The sequence below is a fragment of the Scyliorhinus torazame genome, chromosome 9, assembly GCF_047496885.1.
Source record: "Scyliorhinus torazame isolate Kashiwa2021f chromosome 9, sScyTor2.1, whole genome shotgun sequence".
Lineage (NCBI taxonomy): Eukaryota > Metazoa > Chordata > Chondrichthyes > Carcharhiniformes > Scyliorhinidae > Scyliorhinus > Scyliorhinus torazame.
The window spans coordinates 92281780-92304031 of NC_092715.1; the positions used below are offsets into that span (position 1 = coordinate 92281780).

The 22252-nt window shown below is 47.1% G+C and overlaps 1 protein-coding gene across 1 annotated transcript in view; it reads left to right on the forward strand.

The window, feature by feature from the left end:
* Positions 1-22252, forward strand: part of adgrv1 (adhesion G protein-coupled receptor V1) — a 981490-nt gene that overhangs the window by 929500 nt on the left and 29738 nt on the right. The window lies entirely within an intron of this gene.

A 22252-nucleotide genomic window follows, 5' to 3' on the forward strand; every position in this document is an offset into this window, starting at 1 on the left:
GGGAGTGAGGAGTCTAAATGTTGAGGAAGCCTGAGAGTCATGATTTTTCCACACACTGTGCAATTTTAACTCCATAGCATCAACGTGTCTTCCATCCAACCTGTTGGGCATGAATTCCATTTGGGCAGAGAGCTGGTCAATTCAGGTCTTGGGACCAGATAGATATGGGGTTGCCCTGTTGGTGGGGGGGATGTGTGCGGTTACTTCTAGGGAGGGACAGGGGGAAATGAGGCTTGCTAACTCTGCTATCCTGAGGAGGGTGGATGACTAGGGTCAGAGGCCTCATGGGGCCTTAAAGGGGGAAATCAAAGACCTGGTGGGGGTGTAAATAGTGGCGCGAGAGGAGTAACTGAAGGCCTGTGTGGGATTTCAGTGGTATGACAAGGATGAGAGGACTAGTTGTCTTCCAGGGGCAGTGTTATTGGAGACCTAGGGAAAGATTGTGGCCCAAGAAATGGGCTGGAGGCCCAGGGGAAGGATGAGGGTCTGGCTTTGGAGTGGGGGGGGGAACTGTTGTGGGAAGGTCGGAGGCCGGGTTGGGGGTGGGTTGATTGGACAGGAAGCCTCATGGGAATGGTTGGAGGGGAAAGCACCAGTTTGCAAGCACACTGGTTCCAGGAGGTGCAAGGTTTAAAGGCCCATGCCCCCTCTATCTAATTCTCACGAGAATGTGTTTCACACCCTCATAATCATTTTTATAGTACCAATCTGCCACTTTGGCCTCAGTTTAAACCAGAAGTGAGACGGGATTGTGTCTGAAGTTTGATTTCTCAGACTTTAAACATGTCACTAATCCCAAGCCTGCCTGTTATTCTTTAGGTTCAAATTCCCTACTCATGGGGATGAGATGTAAAATTGGTCTTCGACTACAACACAACAGGGCAATAGGGGATTCTGTTTTATTTCACGCTGGATTTTCTTTTCCATTTGCTTCATAGTCTCTGTGTATGTGTTGTTGACAGGCTGGTGGAGTTTTAATATGGGTGAGTGCATGGGTTTGGGTGTGAGTCAGAGGAATTTAGTTTGAAAAATATGAGCACTTTGGGAATCCAGCTCCAACCCACTGCCTTCCAGCGCATTAGGCAGTGTTCGCAGAAACCCCTCACAAGAGAAGGGTTGTTCATTTCAATATGTTCATAGTTCAACTACAACAATACTAACATTGTTTTTGCAATTCAACTATAGGCCCATGGGTTTCATGGGCTCCCTGGAAATCACCAATGAAAGCTAGGTGAGAACACAGCAGCAATCGAGGGCAATGATGCAACAAGGCCATACGTTACAATGACCCCAGTCCAGATCCCAATAGTTGCTGGGCCGAAATCCCAATATTTTAGTATATTTTCTAAGACTGTGTGGAAAGAATGATTCTCCCCAGGAGTAATGGCTCGAAAAATAGGGCTGTGGTATTTTAAAACAAAAATGTATTCTGAATACAATATGAAACTCTAACTTCACACCTGAAAAGAACAGCTTACAATTACCACTTAAACAATGCTGCTCAATTCCCCAATAAACAAAAAAAGGGAACATACAGCTCTCAATCAGCAAGGCATAGAGTAATACTTATTTTGCAGAACAGATTTGAACTCAGGTTAAAACCCGTTCAGACTCTGGCTGAGTATCTTCAAATGGATGCTTTAACTAGGTTGTTTCAGCCTCTTCCTGGTCTTCAGACAAGACTGCTCTGCTTAAAAAAAAAATACTCTTTTTTTTTAAACTATCCTACTTGGAATGAAAGCTGCCTTTACTTGTGGACTCTGTGGTAGTCAGATCAGACCTCTTCAAAAGCCATCTCAATAAAATAGCTCCACCCAGCACTGACATCATCTCCCCAAGCTGAAAAACAGATTAAGTTTCCAGAGACTGAAAGCACATTAACTCCCCAGGGACTGTCCGAAGGGCCAAAGGGTCTGTTCCTGTGCTGTAATGTTCTTTTTTCTTTGTTCTCTTTGTATACTAATTAAACTTTTTAATGCGTAATCAATGTTTTGTCCTTGGTGTTAAATCTAATTACCATCCCTGTGATTTGTTCCTCCACATTTTATTTTTTTAAATGTTACGGGGCGGGATTCACCCCTACCCGATGGGGCAGGGGGTCCCAGCGGGATGGAGTGACGTGAACCACTCTGGCGTCGGGCCACTCCAAAAGTGCGGAATCCTCCACACCTTCAGGGGCTATGCCGGCGCCGGAATGGTTTGAGCCCCGCCGGCCGGCGGGAAAGGAGCTTGGCACCACGCCAACCGGCGCGAAGGGCCTCCGCTGGCCGGTGCGAGTTGGCGCATGCACGGGAGCGTCAGCGTATGCTGGCATCATCCCCGCGCATGCGCAGAGGGCTTCGCTTCCGCACCGGGAATGGCTGACCGGTACAGCCTCCGGTGCGGAAGGATAGAGTGCCCCCACGGCACAGGCCCGCCCACGGATCGGTGGGCCCCGATCGCGGGTCAGCCCACTATGGGGGAACCTCCCGGGGCCAGATCCCCCCGCGCCCCCCCAAGAACACTGGAGCCTGCCCGCACCGCCAGGTCCCGCCGGTAAGGGACCTAGTCCAATTTACGCCAGCGGGACTGGCAACAGACAGGCAGATCGGCACGGGCTTGGAGGGCCGAAGGGCCTGTTCCTGTGCTGTACATTTCTTTGTTCTTTGTTCTTTGAGGACTTCAGCCCATCGCGGGCTGGAGAATTTGGGCAGCCCCGGCGCCCATTGAGTCGCGCCGGTCCCCGCCATTCTCCGAGGTGGGCGGCGAGACTCACGCCGGGCCGATTTTTATGGGGCCAGAGAATTAGGAGGACGGCGGGGGCGGGATTCACGCCGACCCCCGGCGATTCTCCAACCTGGTGGGGGGTCGGAGAATCCCGCCCATGGTCTTTTAAGCCAGGGTTCTATTATGGGATCTTCTAGTCCAGATCCAGCATCTACATGGATCGTAACACATTGGAAATGTAAACAGTGGAATGCAATGAAAGTGAAAAACAGAAAAACAGGGGGCACTTTTTTCTAAGGTATTGTGTGGTGACTTTCCATTTCAAAGCAAATTGCCCATCAGTAAATGGCATGCTGTTCAAGCGCACTTCTTTGTCCTGAATGGGGTCTTGCTCCCACAGTGTTGTTGGAGCTGCACTCATTGCCTTTTTTGCTTGCTCTAAATATGGCCGTCAATTAGGTTGCCTTTCTTAATATGGGTATGAATATGATATGCTCTCAGAGTCGCCAGGTAATGAATGACACCGCCACAAGGTTCAAGCGGGTATCGATCAAAGAGCCAAACAACCAGTTAGCTAGTTCAAGATCAATGGTACTTTATTTACAAATAAGATTAACTGACATATGCAACATAAACACTACTAGTTAAACTACACCTAACAACTATGAATGAAAAAATGAAATGAAAATGGCTTATTGTCACAAGTAGGCTTCAAATGAAGTTACTGTGAAAAGCCCCTAGTCACCACATTCCGGCGCCTGTTCGGGGAGGCTGGTACGGGAGTTGAACCATGCTGCTGGCCTGCCTTGGTCTGCTTTCAAAGCCAACGATTTAGCCCTGTGCTAAACCAGCCCCTGCCCTTAACAACCGGGACTTAACTTCAGGCACCTGGCTTAGGTCAGAGGAACAGTGGCCCTCATTCAAATCTGGATCTACTGGGTCTGCAGAAGTAACTGCTCCTCAGCTGGGCTCATCTGTCTGGTAGCGAGCGTTGAACTTGAACTTGCTTCTGGTGGTGCTGCGATTGGAGATGGACGTTGCCGGAGCGCCAGGTCCAAAAGAGATCGAACACATTGCACTGTCTCTCTTTATCCTTGGTGACTTTCGCGCTTTTTTGGGCGGTCCTTAGGTTTGGACCCAATTAATTGGGCAGTTACTGATCACTGCCCTTGATCTGAGCCAATAAAGGGGCGGGTGCCTTGATGGCTGGACATGTCCTAAGCGGCAATTGAGCCTGCTGTTTACGCTTCCTGAGTAAAGGGAGTGGCGCCAAAATGTCTGGGCTTGTATCGGTTACCTGAGTATCAATCCTTTGTCTTACGGAGCTGGGCGATTAAAATGCTAATCGGTTGCGGGTTTCGATGTGGTCTGGATTCTTTGCTCACAAATATGCATTTGGGCTCTGTGCCTGCCTGAATCTTACATTGTCCACATTTCCCTTTAGGCTTTGCGAAAGTCCATATTTCTTGTTGTAAGTGGCCATCCCAGATGGCTGCACAGGCAAGTGGAGAATATTCCATTACACACTTGACTTGCGCTTTGTAGATGGTAGACCAGTGTTGGGGACTCAGAAGGTGAGTTACTCACTGCAGAATTCCAAGTTCTGACTTGCTCTTGTAGCCACAATATTTATATAGTTAGACCAATTCAGTTTGTAGTCAATGGCAACCCAACAGAACTCAGCTATTTTAATGTCAAGGGAAGATGGTTAGATTCTCTCGTGTTGGAGGTCAATGTCTGGCATTTGTATGGTGCAAGATGTTACTTATCAACCCAAGCATCAATTTTGCTTTTGCAAAATTCTGCTCTTGCTGCATATGGGCGCAGATTGTTTCGGTATCTGAGGAGTTCCGGGTGGTATTAAGACTGTGCAATCATCAGCGAACGTCCCCACTTTTGACCTGTGATGGAGGGAAGGTCATTGCTAATCTAGGATGCCTCCTTGAAACTCTACAGGCCGAGGAAAAACTTGCTCAACAGGTTGGAGCACCAGAATCTCAGCAGGTCAAGGGCTCACATATGTTGATGACAGGAATTTCCAGTCTGCTGGACAAGACCAGCTGTCAAATGGGCCTGGTTTTCAAAGTCCTCACTATCCTCAAATCTTTGCCTCTGATTCCTTCCAAGGCAATGCCAGAGACATTTGCAAGATCTCTCAGTCAGTGGTTCACAAACGCATGACATGTCACCGATAGCTTCTTTGTCAGGGTCAGAAATTGTGTCAACTTTGCCACTGAAGATGCCAATCAGATGGAACAGCCTTCTGGTGGCTCCAGCTGACTTCTCCATAGTGTTGATGCCCCTAGATGGCAGTTCAGGCACCCCTAGATCACCCAGGAGTACTCATGAGCTGTAAGGGCTATCGCTCCATTGATATAAACCTGATATGCTGCCACAAAAAGATGATTGTGCCGATATGCATAAAACTCCCGGGGAACTTTAACCTTGTATCAATCCGCCTGCTCCTCATGCCTACATTCTCAAAGCAGACTTACTGGGGGGAAGGCATACCAATTAAATGTAGCTGATGATACTTGTGAGGAACCCAACCAATGAGGCCCAGGAAATGAAATTAAATGAAAGCCTTACGACAACCAGATGTTCATTTGAGCAAGCTGTCGAAATGTTCCAGATGCACTTCAGGTGTCTGGACATATCTAAAGATGCCCTTCAGTATGCACTGGCCTGTGTCCCCCGAATTCTCATGGCATACAGTGCCCTGCACGACATTGCCCAGTAGTGAGATTTGGACCTGCAAGAGGGACAAATCCCCGAGCACAGAGCTTCTTCAGATGATTCTGCAATGGTGGAAGAGGCAGACAATAGTACAGCCAATACACCAGCAGTAGCACTCATTGCTGCCCAGATACCTTCATTGTTATGAGATTCACTTCAGTTCCACAAGCCCACTCATCTGACAAACATGTGCAAAAGCCACTTCCTCCCCAACCCCACTCACCCAATGACAACAACAGAAAACAGTTCCGTAAACAACCAAGCATCCATTTCTCAGCTCAGTACCAATTAATCTCTTGCCATTCATTGTAAGTTAAAAGGTCACTTGCCAGGCAGTGACCAAAAGCAGGCAACATGGAAAACAGAAATAAATACAATTTATCTGATTCAAAAATGAAACCAAAGCTTACTGATCGAACATTGTATAACAACATACCTTCACTCTTGCTCCTCCTCCCACTTATTTGTAGTGCATTCGGCAGTAGAGACAGACTGATCAGATTACTGCTCTGACTGCTAAGATGCCCTTAGCCGCTGTCCTCTGGGTTTGGTGCCTACAAAGGCCCCACCAAAGACTACTCCACCTGCACTTGCGCCATCAGGAAATAAGGCAGCATATGGGCACTGACTCGGCGGGGGCGGGGGGGAGGGAGGGGGGGTGGCGGGGAGAGATAGAGCATGGGCAGTAGGTGAGGTGGAAAAACTTTGAGTCCCCACCTCCAAGTTCCTTTTCCCAGCACTCCTCTCATGGCCCATCCATACTTATCTGCAATCAATGACGTGAAGAATATTTTGATGCAGGTCATTGAACATTCCATTTATCCTACTTAAACAGTGTGAAAGCCCTTGGTGAGGCCTGCATGCCATATTTGATGCACCAGACAGGTGGCCACTCTATACATGGACAAAGGCATCAAATAAAAGGCCTGTGACATCATGCCATAACAACACAATTGTACTTAACCGCAATCTGTAACCTTATGGCCTGACATGTACCCCATTCTACTATTACGACCAAGCCAGGGGATCAAAACTGGTTTAATAAAGAGTGCAGGAGGGCGTGCCAGGAGCAAGACCACGTATGCCTAAAAATGAGGTGTCAACCTGGTGAAGCTACAACACAGGACTTCTTGCATGCCAAACAGCAGTTATAACAGCTAAGTAATTCCACAATCAACGGATCAGATCTAAGCTCTGCAGTCCAGCCACATCCATCATGAATGGTGGTGGACAATGAAACAACTCAATGGAAGAGGAAGCTCTGTATGTTCCATTCTCAATGATGGAGGAGTATAGCACATCAATGCAAAAGATAAGGCTGAAGCATTTGCTTCAGAAGTGTTGAATGGATGATCAATCTTGGCCTCCTCCAGAACACCCTCTGCTCTTTCTAAGAAGCACTTGAGAACAAGGAAACAACCTCTTTAAAAAAACTGTGGTTAGCAAACCACCTGCTCCCCTGAGTGAATGGATGTCTGCAGAGCTAGATAAATAAACATTCTTTATTTGTCTGCCTCAACCTGACAAGTAAAAAGCTTTTAGCAGGCAGTGGTGCATGAAATTGAATGTAAACAATGCCGTTCAAAGCTTTTAGCCTTCTAGACGTACACACAGTCTTCAATATTTTAAAGGGCAATGAAATTGACTGAAAAACCATTTCAAAGGTTTACATCATATTAAAGGGAACACTTTTAAATTCATCCCACAGATTGGTGAATTTGCCATATTGACAGACTGTTCAAAAGGTTTAGGGATGCAGATGAAAACACTTTCACTTTATTGTGAGAAACATACATTTTTAGATACTGACTATTTAAAGGTTTTAAAGGCTGCAGATGGAGAGAGCAGCCAAATGGACCCCATCCCAGGCCTGCACCCCTCCAGCCTAGCATAGGCCCCCTGACTCCCACCTCCCATGAAGAACCCCTAGAGGCAATTTTAGGCAAGGTACTTGCCCCCTTGCGACCTTTCGGATTGCATGTTGCCAGGTCCACATTCCTCAGGACTTTTACTGATTCACGTTAGCGTGACTCTTGGCTGGTGGGTGAGTGGGCGCGGCACCCCAGCTGGCAGGTGAATCGGGCATCCTTCTGGTCAATGTCATGCTGAAGAGCTCTTATGAGATATTTTCATGTTCTCATTGGGTTGAGGTGGGAAGCTCTTCGGGGATGTCGGGTTTCCTGTTATGGCCGGTGGGATGGGCTAGGAGACTCGTGACTTTTTTGACACTCGGCACAAATCCCAATTTTGGCCTGACGTGGGATTCAGTGGACCATCATGAATCCAACATTTAGCAGACAGGGCCAGAGAATCCGGCCAGTGTGTCTGGAATCCGTGCCCAATGAGAGTTTCTCTCTCACTCTCTTTCTCTCTGTCTCTCTCTCTCTCACTGTCTCTCTCGCTCACAGTCTCACAATCCTATCCTGTTAATTATCCCAACATGTGCCAAAAAATTAATCCCTGTGACCTTCAAACTTGACCTACAACACAATCACACACAATTATTTCACCATCAAAGTTGCCTTCCCCTTGAGAGGGATTTTATTTTCTGAGCTGTTACAGTTCTTTCCATTGTGCGATTTCTTACAAATCCAATCCACAGCACACACGAGAGAGTATTCTAACTGAGCCCGTCCTGGAATTCCGACAGGTGGGAGAGCTCCTTTCCCCATCCCCCACACCAAGAGCCTTGGGAGCTCTTTTGAACACTGAACAAAACTGCTTGTGATAGAAACTAAAACTTGGAAGATGCACTTGTGAATTCATTCCAAGTGCATAATTGTTTTATTTCCAGTGCGTTTTTCTCCCTGTGGAATGGAATTAGATTTTATATGCTGCATGCACATGTATGGTCACTCCTATACAGGAACCGGAAAAATTACTTTATGCAATATGCCAGATTTTTAAAGTGGAGGAATTAACTGGCATGATGTCCGTCCACCCATCATGATAATTTTGGGGGGGGGGGGGGGAAACCAATGTTGAACATGTGTCCCTCCATGCATATTAATTATATTTATAAAGCTTCTGCTTATACTCAATGAAACCTGCATAATTCTGAAAAGAAAGGATGTGAAATGGCTTGGCCAGGAGTCAAGTGCACTACTGCCTTGGAGACATGATTGGTCAACAAACCTTAGCTGGTGTGGAGGAGTCCAACTGACATAAACAAAACTGGGCAAAACATTCAGCATTGGGAATGAAATGAGTTTCCACAGGTATTAGGGAAAAGGCAGGTGTGTTTGCACCCCCATTATAATGATCTTTATTGTCACAAGTAGGCTTACATTGCAAAGAATTTACAATGGAAAAACCCCCAGTCACCACATTCCGGTGCCTGTTCGGGTACACAGGGAGAATTCAGAATGTCCAAATTACCTAACAGCACGTCTTTCGGGACCAGTGGGAAGAAACCGGAGCACCCGGAGGAAACCCACGCAGACATGGGGAGAACGTGCAGACTCTGCACAGACAGTGAACCAGCCGGGAGTCGAACCTGGGACCTTGGCGCTGTGAAGCCACAATGCTAACCACTGTGCTATCGTGCTGCCCATTAGTGATTTGTTCACTGTTAAACATTTAAAAAAACAACTCCTGCTACTCGCTGCTTAGACACATATGTGAAATACAGCCATTCAGACCACCAGTTGTGCCATCCCCAGTACGAGTTTGACCTTCAGCAGAAAAAGCATTCAACTCTATTGCCATTTTCCATCTGTGACTGAATCAAGGTGAAAATTCCAGGGCCTCAGAGGGCATGAAGTGCTATCATAAAGCTAGATTCTCCTCTTGGGGTACTAAAGGAATTCTCCCCAATGCCATGCGATTACTGAAACCCTACTCCATTTTCGTACATCAGTTGCAATACAAGACAGGTTCCTGGGCTAGCATTTTTTGCTTTCAAATGGGAGTCTGCCACTGAGATTGTGAAAGATCCCAGTCATGCTAGATTGAAACCAACAATGCAACATCATAAGAGATAAATAGTCATTTGAAGAGGCAGAAAAGTCCAAAGGAGAAGAGGAGGAAATCTTTGTAAAATTTCAGCCAAGGCCTTGACCTTGCTGTGAAGCCAAAATGGAAGGAGGTCTCCACTGGGCTCACATGGGCCATTTGTCCATTCAGAACGTTTAGCACCTCACTGCTACTAGTCTGGGCTCACAATCATCTTTCACAAGGTACTCCTGTGGAAGGTGGATGGGTTAGAAATGGGCCAGGAAGCTGAGCCCACTTTTTGGTGACATCTGTGTGCAGTAGCTAAGGCAGGGATGTCTGTCAATAGTCCCATTATGGACAAGGCATTGGAAGTTCAAATTGTGTTGGATGGTGATATTTCACCTCATTGCCTGGTTTTCCTGTCTTTTCCACTATTATTCAACCTTCCCTTGCTCTAATTTCCAGTGTTATAACAGAGGGGAATCTAGTCCATAATTTCAATACTGAAATATAAGTGTTGCCACCAATAGAATAAGAAATATCATTAGTGATAGCAGCTAGTAATGAAATGAAACTCTGCCTAAATTTCATTTCCCTTTTAACTAACAGTAAAGCAATACATGCTTCAGGATATTCCAGAAATAGCAAAATGGTACAGTACATCTAATGTTACTCTTTAAGGAGTTATTTTCTTCTAGAACCAGCTGTATAGAGCAGATTTGCTTGGCTGCTTTCAGTGAACATGTTGTCCATAAGTGGGTGTTAACATTTTCCACCACATTCTGCAGGCATCCAGATAAATAAGTATATGTGTGTTCACACAAATTTCATGTAGCTTTATAGACACATGCATCATGTTCTTCCATGTGAGACAGAAAGTGTTATAGTGCTGCTGTATTTCATTTAAAACCAGCAACTTCCAAAAAATGTTCAGTATAATTTTGGAATATTAAGCTCTAGGTATGAAGTAGTCACAATACTTCATTGTGCAGTTCAAGGCAGCACTTACATGTTAAAAAAGGTGAGTGAAGTATTGTTCAAAATAATGCTCTTGTTTCAAAGCATTATGCTGTATAGTACTGGACACCATAGGAGTCTCCCATCATCGGAAGGCACAGAACAAAGATCGAAAGTGGACTAGCTGGAGGAAGCACCATATTGGTCTGTCCCTCAGTACCCTTCATCAGGGCAGAATGGCAGCAGGTCAGTTGCTTTCCCTCTGAGCAATGAGAATGTGTAGCATTGAGATCAAAGGAAAGAGGATAAAAAGTACATACATTGTACAATTATGAGGTTTATAAGATTATTATATTTTGGAAACTAGCTTTACATTTAGGGTAAAATGAAGAGCGTCATGTAACCTGTTCTGAATTCTTCCTGATTGTAAACCATGGTGGATTGATCGTCAGAGATCAAAGGAAGTCTTAGATTGTTTTCCTGAGAAGAGGATGCAAGATATTTATGCTTGAAGAAAATGGCAGCAGCCTCTGAGTTTGACTCAGAGTAGACCCCGACTCTCCCAAAGGCCCAGCAAGGTGTGAGAGGTATCAGGTTATAAATACTTGTGCTGTAAACTATCCATTTATTTCTAAGGTAAAAAGGAGTTAAGGTCAAAGATAGCTAATTCATATTTGGATTTGAATTGGTTTATTGTCACGTGTACCGAGATGCAGTGAAAAGTATTTTTCTGCGAGCAGTTCAACAGATCATTAAGTACATGAAAATAAAATAAAAATGAAATACATAATAGGGCAACACAAGGTACACAATGTAACAACATCAACACCTGCATCGGGTGAAGCATATAGGGGTGTAATGTTAATGAGGTCAGTCCATAAGGGCAGCACGGTAGCATTGTGGATAGCACAATTGCTTCACAGCTCCAGGGTCCCAGGTTCGATTCCTGGCTTGGCTCGCTCTCTGTGTGGAGTGTGCACATCCTCCCCGTGTGTGCATGGGTTTCCTCCGGGTGCTCCGGTTTCCTCCCACAGTCCAAAGATGTGCAGGTTAGGTGGTTTGGCCATGATAAATTGCCCTTAGTGTCCAAAATTGCCCTTAGTGGGGTTACTGGGTTATTGGGATAGGGTGGAGGTGTTGACCTTGGGTAGGGTGCTCTTTTCAAGAGCCGGTTCAGACTCGATGGGCCGAATGGCCTCCTTCTGCACTGTAAATTATATGATAAGAGAGTACAGTAAGAAGTCTTACAACACCAGGTTAAAGTCCAACAGGTTTGTTTCGATGTCACTAGCTTTCGGAGCACTGCTCCTTCCTCAGGTGAATGTAGAGATTTGTTCCAGAAACATATATATAGACAGATTCAAAGATGCCAGACAATGCTTGGAATGCGAGCATTAGCAGGTGATTAAATCTTTACAGATCCAGAGATGGGGTAACCCCAGGTTAAAGAGGTGTGAAAAAGCCAGGACAGTTGGTAGGATTTTGCAGGCCAGATGGTGGGGGATGAATGTAATGCGACATGAATCCCAGGTCCCGGTTGAGGCCGCACTCATGTATGCGGTACCACAGTAGAAAACAATACAGGGAAATCTATTGTCAACTTGTCAGAATACACCCTTCAACCAGACGAAATCAAAGTCCTCAGCAGAGGGCTCAATTTCTGCACCACCACCAAAATGGACCCCATCAGTCTCGCGGCAGACACGGAGGAATTCATCAGGCAAATGAGGCTCCCGGAATTCTTCCACAGTCCCCAAGAGGCCAACAGCGAACCCAAGCAGACTATCAATGAACCGGAACAGCAGACCGAGACATCTGCGGTGCGGCAACCGAAGAGGAAAGAGTCGAATTGGACCCCTCCGGAAGGCCACTGCCCTAGACTCGACATGTATGCTCAAGCCGTCAGGAGTCGCGTCAATGCCAGATTCATCAGTCGCATTCACAAGACAGCCCCGAACGTCACCCAAGCACAACGCAATGCCATCCGCGCTCTCAAGACCAACCGCAGCATCGTCATCAAACCAGCAGACAAAGGAGGGGCCACTGTCATACTGAACAGAACGGACTACTGCAAAAAGTATACCGACAACTGAACAACCAAGAACACTACAGACAGTTACCCGCAGATCCGACCAAGGAACACATTCGCCAACTTAACAGACTGATCACGACCTTGGATCCAGATCTTCAGAGCACCCTACGTGCTCTCATCCCACGTACTCCCCACATTGGAGATCTCTACTGCCTCCCGAAAATACACAAGGCCAACACACCAGGCCGTCCTATCGTTTCAGGCAATGGGACCCTGTGTGAGAACCTCTCTGGCTGCATCGAGGGCATCTTGAAACCCATCGTACAAGGTACCCCTTGAAACCCATCGTACAAGGTACCGCTTCTGTCGCGACACGACGGACTTCCTACAGAAACTCAGCACCCATGGACATTCCTCGTCGCAATGGACGTCTCGGCACTCTATACCAGCATCCCCCATGACGACGGCATTGCTGCAACAGCCTCAGTACTCAACACCGACAACTGCCAATCTCCAGGCGCAATTCTGCAACTCATCCGCTTCGTTCTGGATCACAACGTCTTCACCTTCGACAACAAGTTCTTCATCCAGATGCATGGAACAGCCATGGGGACCAAATTCGCACCCCAATACGCCAACATCTTCATGCACAAGTTTGAACAAGACCTACTCACCACACAGGACCTTCAACCGACGTTATGCACCAGATACATCGATGACATTTTTTTCCTTTGGACCCACGGCGAAGAATCACTGAAACGATTACATCAATAAGTTCCATCCAACCATCAGACTCACCATGGACTACTCTCCAAAATCAGTTGCATTCTTGGACACACTCGTCTCCATCAAGGATGGTCACCTCAGCACTTCGCTTTAGGCAAACCCACGGATAACCTCACGATGCTCCACTTCTCCAGCTTCCACCCTAAACACATTAAAGAAGCCATCCCCTATGGACAAGCTCTCCGTATACACAGGATCTGCTCAGACGAGAAGGAGCGTAACAGACATCTACAGATGTTGAAAGATGCCCTCGTACGAACGGGATATGGCGCTCGACTCATCGATCGACAGTTCCAACACGCCACAGCAAAAAACCGCACCGACCTCCTCAGAAGACAAACATAGGACACAACCGACAGAATACCCTTCGTCGTCCAGTACTTTCCCGGAGCGGAGAAACTACGACATCTTCTTCACAGCCTTCAACACGTCATCGATGAAGATGAACATCTTGCCAAGGTCATCCCCACACCCCCACTACTTGCCTTCAAACAACCGCGCAACCTCAAACAAACCATTGTTTGCAGCAAACTACCCAGCCTTCAGAACAGTGACCACGGCAGCACACAACCCTGCCATGGCAATCTCTGCAAGACGTGCCAGATCATCGACATGGATACCAGCATTACACGTGAGAACACCACCCGCCAGGTATGCAGTATATACTCGTGCGACTCGGCCAGCGTTGTCTACCTCATACGCTGCAGGAAAGGATGTCCCGAAGCGTGGTACATTGGCGAGACCATGCAGACGCTGCAACAACGAATGAACGGACATCGCGTGACAATCGCCAGGCAGGAATGTTCCCTTCCAGTCGGGGAACACTTCAGCATTCAAGGCCATTCAGCCTCTGATCTCCTGGTAAGTGTTCTCCAAGGCGGCCTTCAGGACGCACAACAACGCAGAATCGCCGAGCAGAAGCTTATAGCCAAGTTCCGCACACATGAGTGCGGCCTCAACCGGGACCTGGGATTCATGTCGCATTACATTCATCCCCCACCATCTGGCCTGCAAAATCCTACCAACTGTCCTGGCTTGACACAATTCACACCTCTTTAACCTGGGGTTACCCCATCTCTGGATCTGTAAAGATTTAATCACCTGCTAATGCTTGCATTCCAAGCATTGTCTGGCACCTTTGAATCTGTCTATATATATGTTTCTGGAACATACCTCTCCATTCACCTGAGGAAGGAGCAGCGCTCCGAAAGCTAGTGACATCGAAACAAACTTGTTGGACTTTAACCTGATGTTGTAAGACTTCTTACTGTGCTCACCCCAGTCCAACGCAGGCATCTCCAAATCATAAGAGATTAGTTTAGGAGTCTGGAAAGAGCGGGGAAGAAGCTGTTTTTAAGTCTGTTCGTGCGTGTTCTCAGACTTTTGTATCTCCTGCCCGATGGAAGAGATTGGAAGAGTGAGTAAGCCGGGTGAGAGGGGTCTTTGATTATGCTGCCCATTTTCCCCAGGCAGCGGGAGGTGTAGATAGAGTCAATGGATGGGAGGCAGGTTTGTGTGATGGACTGGGCTGTGCTCACGACTCTCTGAAGTTTCTTGCTGTCTCGGGCCAGGCAGTTACCATACTAGGCTGTGATGCAGCCAGATAGGATGCTTTCAGTGGTGCATCTGTAAAAGTTAGTAAGAGTTAATGTGGACATTCCAAATTTCCTTAGTTTCCTGAGGATGTATAGGTGCTGTTGGGCTTTCTTGGTGGGAGCATAGACGTGGGTGGACTAGGACAGATTTTTGGTGATGTTTACCCAACCTAGATGTCATGCTCATGAGTTTTATATTGCCATAGGGAAGAGGGCAGAGTTCAGGTTATAGGCTGCCCTTCAAATCAATAAAGATCAGAGGCAGACAGATGTTCCTTGTAGCCAGCAGAGAGAAAAGGCTGATTGACTTTGTGAGCTCCCTTAGTCGGATGTGGGAAGGAAACAGTCTCTAGTTGAAGAGTCACATCCCAGGGGGCAGCACAGTTGCATAGTGGTTAGCACTGCTGCCTCACAGCGCTGAGGACCCGGGTTCGATCCTGGCCCAGGGACACTGTCCGTGTCGAGTTTGCATCTCAGCAATTATACATATCAAACATTTACTGTTTAACCAACTGCATGATTAACAAGTTTGATTGAGCCATGATAGCTAAAACATTCAAATCCACATTAGTGACAGCAGGGTGGCACAGTGGTGCAGTGGTTAGCACTGCTGCCTCATGATGCCGAGGACCCGGGTTCGATCCCGGCCCTGAGTCCCTGTCCGTGTCGAGTTTGCACATTCTCCCCGTGTGTACGTAGGTCTCACCCCCACAACCCAAATTAGGTTAGGTGGATTGGCCACGCTAAATTGGCCCTTAATTGAAAAATAAATAAATAATTGGGTACTCTACTTTTCAAAAAGAAGAAAAAAGACGAGTCACATCCTGAAGCCTTCTACTGACTCTGGAGGATTTATTCTGGCGTGGCCAAGGATAGGAAGAATTATCTGAACATGCTTAATTGCTGGTGGTAGATTTAAGAAACTCCCTAAAAGCTAAGGAAAGCAACTAAAGACAGTCACTCAAAGCTACTGCGTGGTGAAGTGAGGATACAGGAACCAATTGGAAACTGGGTGCATCTGTGGACTGTTTTAGGTGGAAGGACTATAATTCCATGGCATGTGTGATAAGTATAAAAGGTAAATTTTGTCTCTAGTTTAGAGACTAAAATAGAATTTAGTCAGTGCTGCTTTTAATCATTTGTTGCAGTAATAGTTTTAAAATGTGAAATCTTGCCATGTAATTCTTTCAACTAGTAGCTGTAAGATCATGGGCGGAAATTTTGGTTAAGTTTCATTTTTAGGCACTTTGAAAAACGGTTTTGCATGAGTTTCATGCCATGCCGGTGGCGAGTTGACTCTTGATTCACCCGCCCAGTATTACCTGAGTACCTCAATTAGGAGAGTGCACCATTTAAACACCTCCACAGCATTTGTTCCAAGTCCAGTCAATAGGATGGCTGCGAGGAAGCCTGTGCTGAAGTTTTCTGAGGGAGCACTGACCCAAATGCTGGATGAAGTGGAGGAGAGGCAAGACATCCTGTAGCCTCGGGCTGGCAGAAGATCAACCAGCAAAATCACCAACCCCACATGGGAGAAGATGATGAATGATCTCCTATGTGCAGCCACGTTGGGTCACTCTTCTCATTTCTCAACACTTACCCACTCGCACACCCATCACAAATCCACTGGTAGCTCCTTCAATGCCACATCACGGGACCTCCCGCTCATCTCCTCTCCTCAATCCAACCCATCCTTACCATCTGACCTGGCAAACATCCTGTTAACACTGCCCCCATCTGTCCCCTTGCAGGACACGTTGGCTCGCAATAAAAAATAAAAGACACAGTCAGGCAGAGGTTCGAAAATCCTCTCACTGTTCGAGGAGGGAGCCCTCCTGCTTGTCGAAGTGGAAGAGGACCGCTGAATGTGCAAGAGAAAAATGTGAGGACCCACAACATAATTATCCACCTGGCCATATTCACATGAATTTTCTCTCTCCTATCCTTATGCCCCCTGCCATGCACTAATCCTATTTCCCTACCATTGCAGGACAGTTAGTAGAGCAGCCCGGTCCATCCACAAGTGTGGCTTTGAGGACCAGCCAGGAGAGCAGCCCCGAAAAATTCTCGAATTTTACCATTAAAGAGGTGTCATAGCTGTCATCTGCACCCTCCACCAGTACAGATACAGACACCTCGGTGGGAATTATTAACAGATAGGTTTTGGGTCACTAGCTAGTAAGCACCTCACTTCTGATGACGCGCAGCAGTTGGAGGTTGGTATGTCCCAGGAATCCAGCACACATGAGGACTGCAAGAGGCCAGACCTTTGCTGACCCCAGTTAGATGATGTGCCCCTGAACTCATTCATCCTCAACTGCTGGAGCTACAAAGGTGAACTTGCAAACATCTGGAAGGGATGGCAGCTCACTGGTTGGCACTGGACACATTCAGGCCAGTGTCACCTTGACCATGAAGAGCCCTCTCTCTATGGTCAACACCACCACTCAACCCAATCATTTTGGAAAGTCTGATCTCTGCACAAGAAACCAGGTGGCTACACCCTTGTGAGAACCATTCCTCTGGCACCAGTGACACAGATCCTCAAAGGTACCCCTAACTATGGAGGAGCCTGCATCAACGGAGATGACTCTGTCCATGTATCATCACCCTGGTCATGAGCTGCCTTCAGCCAAGCAGGAGTCAGACATTCGCAGTCGCTCTTTGAGGACCAATGCTTTATCCTCACTACAGGTCAGCATCATCCTCCTGTATTTTTTGGACTAAAGGCAATCCCACCCTTCCTATAACAGGAGCAACATCAGGGTTGGGGTCGCACTGCCACCGGTCAGTGAGGAAGGGCCACCTCCCATGATGGTCACCAGTGCCACCCTAGTCCTGGTCACCTGGGAGGTTTTCAAAATGTCCAAGCTCATCTCCCCATTCGCCTCATTGCCTGATGACCTTCCTCTGTCTCTGTCTCTTCCAGGCATTCCTCCATGGAGCACTCCTCGATGTTTTCATAAGAAGAGACCTATTGCTTGTCCATCTCCTCGTCTGCCACCTTCTCACCCATTGCAGTGCCAGATTGTGAAAGGCGCAGCATTCAATGATGCGTGAAACCCTCTTGGGGCTATATTGGAGGGCTCCGCCTGACCAGTTCAGGCACCAGAACTGCATCTTCTCTACCAACGCACGAGTAGCAGCATGAGCCTCATTGTAAAGGGTCTCTGCTGCACACCGTGGCCTCCACACTGGCATCATCAGCCATGTCCTGAGGGTGTACCCCTTGTCCACGAGGAACCAACCCTGTAGCTGACGAGCTCCCTTAAAGGCCTCCAGTATCTAAGGGCAGCCAAGAATATAACTGTCATGTACGCTCCCTGAAAACCTAGCACACACCTGCAGGTGGCATTGTCACGGACAACCTGGACATTCAGTGAGTAGAAGTCCTTGAGGTTTATGAAGGGGAAACCTTGACGCCTTGTGGGGGGGACAGTGAGCCATGTGCATGCAATCAGTGTATTCCTGCACTTGTGGGAAGACAGCGATCTGGGTGAACCTCATTGTTCTGGTATCCTAGCTAGCCTGGTTCCAGTCAAATATGATGTAGTGATGCGCCCTTGCGAAGAGAGCATCTGTGACCTCCCTAATGCACTTATGTGCGGAAAAGTAGGAATTGCCACAAAGGGCACCAGTTGAGACCTGAAAGGAGCCAGTGGCAAAAATATTTAGGGTGGCTGTAACCTTTAGGGCGACAGGCAGTGGGTGGCCTCCGAGTCCGTGTGACGTCCACTCTTGGAGAACTTGTCAAAGGTGAGTGACCATGTCCCTGACATCCGGCGTCTCGTTCTGCACTGCATTTCACTCACTTCCAAGAATATAAACCACTGTCTGTAAACTCAGGGTGGTTGATGGTGCTTCCGAGTGGATACTTTCTGTGACCCCGCCTCTGGCAGCTGAGCAGACGCAGCCACCCCTTCCTCTCCAGGGTTCTCACCCTGCCTTCAGGAAAGCCGCATGATAACACTGGCTTTTTCTCTCCTGCCTCATGGCAAGAAAGATTACTGCCAATTCTCCTGGCTCCATGTCTGTATCTGTGTACTAACTGAAAGGGAAGAGAGAGACTGAGTGACCAATGAGGAGTAATGTCCATGTCCTGACCCACTTCCCATCCAATAACTGAGCATCCTACTGATGGTCATTCACTGCTGGACTTGTCTTCTGACATTGCTCCACTCCCTTACAATATCCCACACTGACCTAGACCCCACACAAGCTCTCTCTACTCAGCGTGACAGGTGCGTGCCTACTACAGAGACCCTCTTCAGTCCTTGGGTCTCATGAAAAGTGAAAGCATAAAGCCCATGAGTTAACTGAATGCCATTAAGTGCAAACCGCTCAGGCGTGGGATGGGGGTGAGGAGAATGGTTTGTGAGGATGCCACTGAAGCAACACGTGTTGGAGCTGGGTGGCCTGATGAACTCTAAAACTTTGGCTCTTGTCTCCGATACAGTACATCTGTTAACCCCCTCAGCGAATGCTGAATGAAAGCCTTGGAATTCAGAGACTGGGGACCTCATTGTGTAATCAGTGGCACTAGCATATATCACAACTAAGTAACTAAGCACAATTGGTTCATCCATCAAAGTGAAGGAATGTGAATAGGTAAGTGTCTCTGGCGAGTGAGCATGTGGAGCCCACTGGCACCGTCGAGGCCTTCCGTGCTTGGTGGGCACCGAGGGGACAGGGAAGCCTTTTTGGCCCTCTCAATCACACTTTGATTCAATGTTTTAAGTTTCATTCGTGATGTGCTTTTTAGTTGAGACAGTATCTCTTTGAGAGTCGATTCCTTTAATTTGCCCCTCGGTTTATTTGGTTTCTTTTAATTGGTTCTTGTTTTGACACAAAATAAACCGAAGGGCCCTCCATGCCCTTTCACGGTGTGCAGAGGCATTTCCTGCATGGGTTACTGCTGCACACTCTTCTTCCTTCCCTTTTTGCCATCCGGCGGTAGAGGTCCGCAGTGGAGATGCTCTGTGGAGGCAGTTGCACACACAGCCCCATGCTACTGTAGGATGCATCAGTTCACAGACTCCCAAGGTGCCTGCCCTTTTTGCGGCCTTGTGGAGTCCATGGACCATGCTTATATAGGTTGTCTTTCAGTTTCTTAAATAACTTTTTTTAGCAGTTTTGTTTGATCTTCGGCCCCATGCTCCCGATCTATAGGCACCTGGGGCATGGGGGGTTGAGGACCTCTTTACGAACCTGCTCCATGGCCTGGTCAAATGTGCCATCAACAGGTCCAGGCAGCGGGCGATCAACAAGGTCATACAATCCAACTGTCTGCCCCTCTACTGCTGCCACATTTGTGTCCGGGTATCCATAGACAGGGAGCTTTGGTGTCTGCTGGCACCGTTGAGGTCTTCTGTGCCTGGTGGGTACTGCGGGGACTGGGGTGCCCTATCAACCCTTTCAATCACACTTGATTTGACATTTTGAGTTTAATTTGCTTTTTGGTTCAGTCGGTATTCCTTTAAGGACTGTCCCATTTCTATGTCCCTCAGTTTATTTGATTCATTTTATTAGTTGTTTAAATATACCCAAGGTTGAGTTCATTGCTCAAGCCTCCACATTAAACTTCGACATAGAACATGAAACTGCAGTACAGGCCCTTCGGCCCTCGATGTTGCGCCGACCTGTGAAACCACTCTAAAGCCCATCTACACTATTCCCTTATCGTCCATATGTCTATCCAATGACCATTTGAATGCCCTTAGTGTTGGCGAGTCCACTACTGTTGAAAGCAGGGCATTCCACGCCCTTACTACGCTCTGAGTAAAGAACCTACCTCTGACATCTGTCCTATATCTATCTCCCCTCAATTTAAAGCTATGTCCCCTCGTGCGAGACATCACCATCTGAGGAAAAAGGCTCTCACTGTCCACCCTATCCAATCCTCTGATCATCTTGTATGCCTCAATTAAGTCACCTCTTAACCTTCTCTCTAACAAAAACAGCCTCAAGTCCCTCAGCCTTTCCTCATAAGATCTTCCCTCCATACCAGGCAACATTCTGGTAAATCTCCTCTGCACCCTTTCCAATGCTTCCACATCCTTCCTATAATGCGGTGACCAGAATTGCATGCAAAACTACAAATGCGGCCGCACCAGAGTTTTGTACAGCTGCAACATGACCTCATAGCTCCGAAACTCAATCCCTCTACCAATAAAAGCTAACACACCGTACGCCTTCTTAACAACCCTCTCAACCTGGGTGGCAACATTCAGGGATCTATGTACATGGACACCGAGATCTCTCTGCTCATCCACACTGCCAAGAATCTTACCATTAGCCCAGTACTCTGTCTTCCTGTTATTCCTTCCAAAATGAATCACCTCACACTTTTCTGCATTAAACTCCATTTGCCACCTCTCAGCCCAGCGCTGCAGCTTATCTATGTCCCTCTGTAACTTGTAACATCCTTCAGCACTGTCCACAACTCCACCGACTTTAGTGTCATCTGCAAATTTACTCACCCACCCTTCTACGCCCTCTTCCAGGTCATTTATAAAAATGACAAACAGCAGTGGCCCCAAAACAGATCCTTGTGGTACACCACTAGTAACTGGACTCCAGTCTGAACATTTCCCATCAACCACCACCCTTTGTCTTCTTCCAGCTAGCCAATTTCTGATCCAAACTGCTAAATCACCCTGAATCCATGCCTCCGTATTTTCTGCAGTAGCCTACCGTGGGGAACCTTATCAAACGCTTTACTGAAATTCATATACACCACATCAACTGCTTTACCCTCATCCACCTGTTTGGTCACCTTCCCAAAGAACTCACTAAGGTTTGTGAGGCACGACCTACCCTTCACAAACCCGTGTTGACTATCTCTAATCAAATTATTCCTTTCCAGATGATTATACATCCTATCTCTTATAAATCTTTTCAAGATTTTACCCACAACAGAGGTAAGGCTCATTGGTCTATAGTTACTGGGGTTGTCTCTACTCCCCTTCTTGAACAAGGGGACAACATTTGCGATCCTCCAGTCTTCTGGCACTATTCCTGTAGACAAAGATGACTGAAAGATCAAAGCCAAAGGCTCAGCAATCTCCTCCCTAGCTTCCCAGAGAATCCTAGGATAAATCCCATCCGGCCCAGGGGACTTATCTATTTTCACACTTTACAGAATTGCTAACACCACCTCCTTATGAACCTCCAGCCCTTCTAGTCTAGTAGCCTGAATCTCAGTATTCTCCTCGACAACATTGTCTTTTTCCTGTGTGAATACTGACAAAAAATATTAATTTAGCACCTCTCCTATCTCCTCGGACTCGACGCACAACTTCCCACTACTGTCGTTGACTGGCCCTACTCTTACCTTGTTATTCTTTTATTCCTGACATATCTATAGAAAGCTTTAGGGTTATCCTTGATCTTACCAGCCAAAGACTTCTCATGGCCCCTCGTGGCTCTTCTTAGCTCTCTCTTTAGGTCCTTCCTAGCTAATTTGTAACTTTCGAGCGCCCTAACTGAACCTTCATGTCTGATC